Source organism: Urocitellus parryii, chromosome 5 (genome assembly GCF_045843805.1).
Source record: "Urocitellus parryii isolate mUroPar1 chromosome 5, mUroPar1.hap1, whole genome shotgun sequence".
NCBI lineage: Eukaryota > Metazoa > Chordata > Mammalia > Rodentia > Sciuridae > Urocitellus > Urocitellus parryii.
The window spans coordinates 52427565-52434111 of record NC_135535.1 but is presented as its reverse complement, the minus strand read 5'-3'; positions in this window follow the sequence as shown (position 1 = coordinate 52434111).

The following is a 6547-nucleotide window of genomic DNA, read 5'->3' as shown; positions in this document are numbered from 1 at the left end:
TTACCAGTCACTGGGGGAGATGGTAGTAAAAGGATATAAAATTTCAACTAGTAGAATAAGTTCAAAAACTAGTGAACAACATGATGGCTGTGGTTAATAATATATCAAAAGGCTTTAAATGCCAAGAGAGTAGCTGTTAAGTGTTCACCACAGAAGTGGTAACTGTGAGGTAGTGCTTATGCTGGTTAGCTAAAGTCACTCCACAATATGTATTTCCTTCAAACCCTAAGTGATAAGTACATACAATTTTATCTGTCGATTTAAAAACTTGACAAGAAAATAGAATAACCACACTCTAGGGAAGCATTTTCTTGTAGTCAAAAGACTGCAATTTGGAGTTTGACAAAACCAGGATTAAGATCTTGCCTCTACACCTTCCAGCTGGGAACTGATAAGCTACAACTGAACATATCCTGACTCACATATATGACATTGAACCTGAAGTGCCCAGCAATCATCCTGACTTATATATATGACTGAATCTGAAGTGCCCTCTTCATTCTGAGTTATGGTGGCTTTCAGTGTGAAATGGTGAAAAGAGCATCTCACAGGTTCCATTGTACATGTGAAATATGTAAGTTATCTAATATACATACTATTTAGAGTAATATGTTTTTCTTTTCTAACTAATTAGCAATAACTTTGGCTAATTAACACATGCTTATTTACATAACCTGAGAACAATCGAATGCCATGCTAGGAATGTATGTGGACAAATCTATCAGAGTTAAGACTTTTCAGTTACTCAGGACTATTTTACATCTGGTTAAGACAGTTGCCTGGATGCAGAATTTAGTCAAGATTCATATAAAACCATGAACTTGAGCAGCTGGAACCCAATTAGTGCCTAAACTCAGTAGTAATGGTCATGGAAGTATAGAATAAGACTTTAGCCAACTCAAATTGTAGCACAAAGCATGAGGTCGGATTCTTTGTCCCATGAATTTGAAGAATAAAATCCATGGACACAAGGGTAATAAAGATTTATTAGGGTAATAAAAGAAGATTTATTAGGGTAATAAAAGAATGCAGAGCTTCCAAGAAGGGAGAGGTCCCAAGAGAGGGATACCCAAGAGTGCTATTGTCTAGATGTTTATATAGATCTATGGTTTAAGGAAGTCAGCCCTCTGCCCAATCTTGGGTAAGGCAGTTGGTGTCCACGAGGTATTTATGAAGCCTATAGTCCAATCAAAATATCAGTCAAGAATGTTTCTTTCTTTGGAGTGGCAAGGACCCCAGTCATGTAGGTCCTGATTTTAAAATAGCCTTTTTGTAAGTTTTTTAGCAAATATGCAGGTGCTGTTTATGCTCTCTTGCCCAGGAAGTTACCTAGGAGCCTGTCTCCCTTCCTCCCAGCCTTATCTCTTCCTCCTGAAATCAAAATGAGAGGGCTTTAAGCAAAGCCTGCCTGATTCCTGGGAGAGATGTGGCTTTGATTAAACCCAGAATTTTTATTTTCAGGTCCTTGGGCTCAATCAGCTGTCTTGACTGACTGCTTATTATCTCAGGACTCCTCAATTAACTGAGGACTCCTCAATTAAGCCTATCCTAGGGCTTCACTCCTATGACATTGGCAGATTTAACACCATTGTGCCCTTCAGGAAGCCTTTTGTCTCCTCATTCATTATATGAATGCCATGGATACTCAGCAAGTGGAAATTACCCCACACTTTCTTAGACCTGAAGCTCCCACAATGTAACAACATCATCAGACGGGTCCTGGCCGCCTAGATGTAAAGGACTGGCAGCTGTGGTGGAGAATCAGGGTGCCAATGTAACCCTGAATCACAAGCCTATGTAACTCTAAGGGAAAATGCCCACTTAATCCCCTGCTAAAGTCACTAATGGTAGCCATGTTAGATCATGTGACTTCTGCTTCTGTCCCTCACTTTGGGGAATCACTGCGGGCATTTGATTCAGTGTACCCCATTGGTAGGCTTCCTACTGACCCCAGAAATTGGTATTAAAATAGAGAACTGAGGCAAACATCTAGCTCAAGACATTTGTGAGTCAGGAAATACTGAGAACCTGGGAGTCAATTTTATGCAAAAATAGAGCCAAGTAGATGCAATGGAATAGGAGTTATGAACCAGCAGTGAGGCTGTGAGAGAAGCAAAGATGCTAAAACATTCTCAAAGAGAGATACTGCCTTCCCCAGAGCTGCCCCAGTGGTCCCTGATGGCTTAACAGCTCCAGCTTTCATGAGTTTTGAGATTGCATTTTTTTTGCCCCCTTATGTATCTTCAGAATTATCTGTTCTGTCCCACCCCTCCCCCTGCCTACCCCTCCTTGCTGTGGCTACTTAGCTGAGTTCTAAATCAAAAGAGCCTTACCAAGACAATGACCAAGTGCTTCATCTTCCAGAATTCCCATTTTGCCTTTTCCTTGGAGAAGAGAGCACACCAGATCCAAGATTTTGCATACCAGCTCTTCTGACTAAGTGAAAGAGGTCTATGAACTGTATTTTGCAAGACTGGACCATCTTTCTCTTTATGTGGGACTCATTACTTCCCATAATCCTTTCAAGAATGCTTTCTGCATTGATGTATTTGTTGCCAGAAAGACCTTTGGAAAGTTAAGCCCATGGGGCAAGAGACAAATGAGTCAAAAGAAATGTCTCAATGTTCTCCAACATGCTTTCTTAACCATACAGAGTTTCTGGGTAACATACTAAGAGGCCAACTCTGGGTCATCAGTTGTCTCCAGAAGTAGTGAGAAATCTTTGGGATTTGTAACACAAAGCTGGAGTGCATACAGTTAAAAGTCCCAAAACCTATCAAGATCTAGATTCAATGTTCATAATTATTTAGAAATATATCTTCATTAAGTCAGAAGTACAGTCTAAGTCCAACGCTGAAATGGACTCCATGTTTCAGGTTACTTTTCTGTCCAAACCAGAGCCTTAGGAAATGTTACCAGGTGGCAGAATGCATTCAGACATCAAATATTTTCTAACACATGCTATGTACAAGAACTTAACTAAATGTTAGGAATTTATAAAACCAGAAATCAAAAAACAAATCCTATTCTGAAGTATTCACTACCTGATAAGGGAGATAGTTACATAAGTAGTTACAGAATGTTTATGCTAACAATTCCAATGGACATTTACAAAAAGTTGTGGGAATTCAGGAAAAGTACTGAGTGACTAATAGGCAGGGAGCATATGCAACATGAAAAATAGATGATTTATGTCCCGGGCAGGATAAAATGGGACTGTGTGATCGTGCTACCCAAAATGACATGCTTTTCAAAACTTTTAAATTATTTCCAGAATTTTCTATACAGTATTTTCAAACAGAAGTTTGTCATCAGTACCTGAAACCTCAGAAAGCAAAACTATAGATAAAGAAGGACTGCCAGAGTTCTTGATCTTCTCAGAAACCGAGTCCCATTTGCTGAGAGTTGTCTGGCACATGACTTGGCATCATCTATGGGTCAATGGTTTTCAAAAGACTTCATTTAGCCCCCTCTGGATGTCTTTTGTACACCTTAAACTACATAACTAAGCTGAATTCATAGTTGTCTTCTTCCAAAAAACACACATGCAAACCTATTTGCTCTCATTCTTTATCTCAGAAAATGGTGTCACCAGTCATGGTTGTCCCACCCCAGAATCTTTAAATTTCTATCCACTCCACGGCCTTCCAATTACTCACCAACTTCTGTGCACTTCACCCCTCCCGAAACTCTCCCTGGAAGAAGGCCCTTCCCCTCCATCCCCATCACCTCTTCCTCTTCCTAAAATTCAAACTTGGTCTCCTCTCAGTGGGAAAAACCACAACTATGTGCCTCCTCCACCTCTCCAACACTCACCACCTCTTCGGTTTCATTGGTACAAATTAGTCGTTTCTTGTTTCAATAAACTTTGAAAGTAAATCTGAAATTTCAAGTTCTTTGAAGGAAAAGCTCTACACCCAGAGAGAGATCCACCCCACAGCAAAATCCCTATCCATCACAATCCACTTGAAATCATCTGTGGCATTTTGCTGTCTATGGAAAAAAATTAACTTTTTGTAAATCGTTACTCCAAGATCCTGCCCCTGGTCTGTTTCTCCAGCCTCCTTTTCTTCCTCCCCTCCAACAAGTGCTTCCAGCCTACCCTCACTCACAGCTCAGTAAAGGCTTTCTTGGTCATGCTTTTAAACAGCTTTTTTCTCTTTCAAGAATGCTCCTCACTCTTCTTCCAACCCCTGTAGCTTCTGCAGCAGCAATAAAATATGTTATGCTTAGCATTATTTTAGCATCTAAAATAATATTTCTTTAATTCAGTTACTGGATGCAGTTTTCTTTATTGTTAATCTACCTCTTCCCACCATAGTATAAAATCTGTCAGAGCAAGAACTCTGCTTCTAAGTCACAGAAGGAACTTTTGTCTTGTAAAAGTCAGTTACTTGAAGACTCAGAGCAATAGGATCAATATCCTGTCTTACACATGTAAAAAGAAATGTAAATCAAAATGTTCCAGGAAGGCATGTCCATACTATGAGTAAACTCACATCAAGACAGACTCTATTTTGTACTGGAGTGAAATAATGAATCCAAGAGCCTATCTTTTGTTCTAGTAATGAACCCAGAAAACTTAAATGGTACTCTTGCTTTTTGTTTAACATTCATATGTTTAAACTGGTGAAAACTTGTACTTTTACTGATTTTTTAATTTTACATTTTATTTAGTCAATTTTTTAAACAACAAAGTAATCTTTTTTTCAGGTACTGAATTTCTACAGCAGAAAAACGTTTACATTACTGAAATTAATTCCAATTTAAGAAATCATGAAATATCACATAAAGTTCTACCTGTACATTATGTTATATGACTTACAAAATAATTTAAGGTTGAAAGCCTTTCTGGCAAGTAGAATTTCTGAAATATTAAGTTTAATAGAGTATCAACAATTTCTAATACATCCTCCATAAATACAGAATAATAGTTTATATGTCTGGGAATTAGTTTTCACAAGCATCACCGATTGTTATTAGCTATATTTGTTACCAAGAAAACTAATTAAGATACTATGTGAACAGAATTGAAGTAAGACAATTAGACAAAAATATATCTTTAAGCTTTAGACACTTTAGCTGGGTCATTTTCTACAGCAGAAAGACAGATTTTTTTTTTTAATTACCAGTTAAAGAGAAATCATCCGCTCCCTTTCTGACTTGCAGTATCACTTCCACTATCGAAAATTATGGTGTAGGCTGTTCAACTGTCAGGATGTTATCTGTTGAAAAAATTTTATTGCAATGTTTCACTTGTGTCCTGATTTATTGCTAAAATGACATCCAAAAGAAGCAAATTATGCAAGTGAATAGAGAATGCTTTTTGCAGTCTTGTAGGTGACAAACCTCCACTCATGATTTCCACCCATCTTTCTTGTTTAAAATAGATTGAGAGGCTGGGGATGTGGCTCAAGCGGTAGCGCGCTCGCCTGGCATGCGTGCGGCCCGGGTTCGATCCTCAGCACCACATACCAACAAAGATGTTGTGTCCGCCGAGAACTAAAAATAAATATTAAAAAAAAATAGATTTGAGGGCTGGGGCTGTAGCTCAGTGGCAGAGCACTTGCCTAGCATGTGTGAGGCCTGGGTTCGATCCTCAGCACCACATAAAAATAAACAAATAAAATAAAGGCATTCTGTCCATATCAACTACCAAAAAAAATTTTGAATTAAAAAAAAAGAAAAGATTTGAATTGCTTTGAATATATTATCTTATTTACCTTTCCAAGATGAAAATGGAAAACACAGTGGTTGCAACTGCACTTCTTGAAGAAGCCTGTGATGAAACCTTAGTTTTGAGAAACTCACAACAGAAGAGGAATTGCCCTGTCAGGCTATAGGGGCCTCCTCCTGTTAGGGGACAGACAGATATAAGTGATGGCAGTATGAGGATAAGGGGGAAATTCTATAAAACGGACCCACTGTGCTGACCCTCACGTTTTCACTTTTAAAAAGCCTCTTACCTGCAACCCTGCCTGGAGATGTAACATTCTTTACTCAGCAAAATATCTGTTAGCAGGAGAAATGCAGGACCTGAAATGCTGGTAAGAAAAACACAAATTACCCTCAGGGGGGGATTTTTTTGTGACTCTTACACAACCCTGAGCACAGAACTCAGGAAGATAATTTTTCCTAACCATAAAATCTGTAAGAACAGCATGGGCCTAAGTGACCTAGAGTTGTGATGGCAGTGGGGACTTGAAAGTCTGATGTTATCCTGCTGTCAGTCAAAAATAAAGAGGTGACCTGGACAGAACTCTCTGGAAACTTCCCTGGGACCCTCAATAAAACTAGAGGGCAGGAGGGGCATGCTGTTCTTTCCTCTCTGAGAGGACCCACTCTCTCCCTTGAGTTTGGTCCCCTTTTCCCCTTTCCTACCCCTTCAAATAAATTCATTCCTGCTACTCCAAGTGACATGTCTGACAGCTTTCCAGCCTGACCACAAGAATCAGGGTGTGAATGGGGGTCTTCATGCTGCCCCGGGGTTTCCAGCAGACCCCAGCCCTGTAACACTTCAACCACTGCCTCTCTCCAAATTGGACGC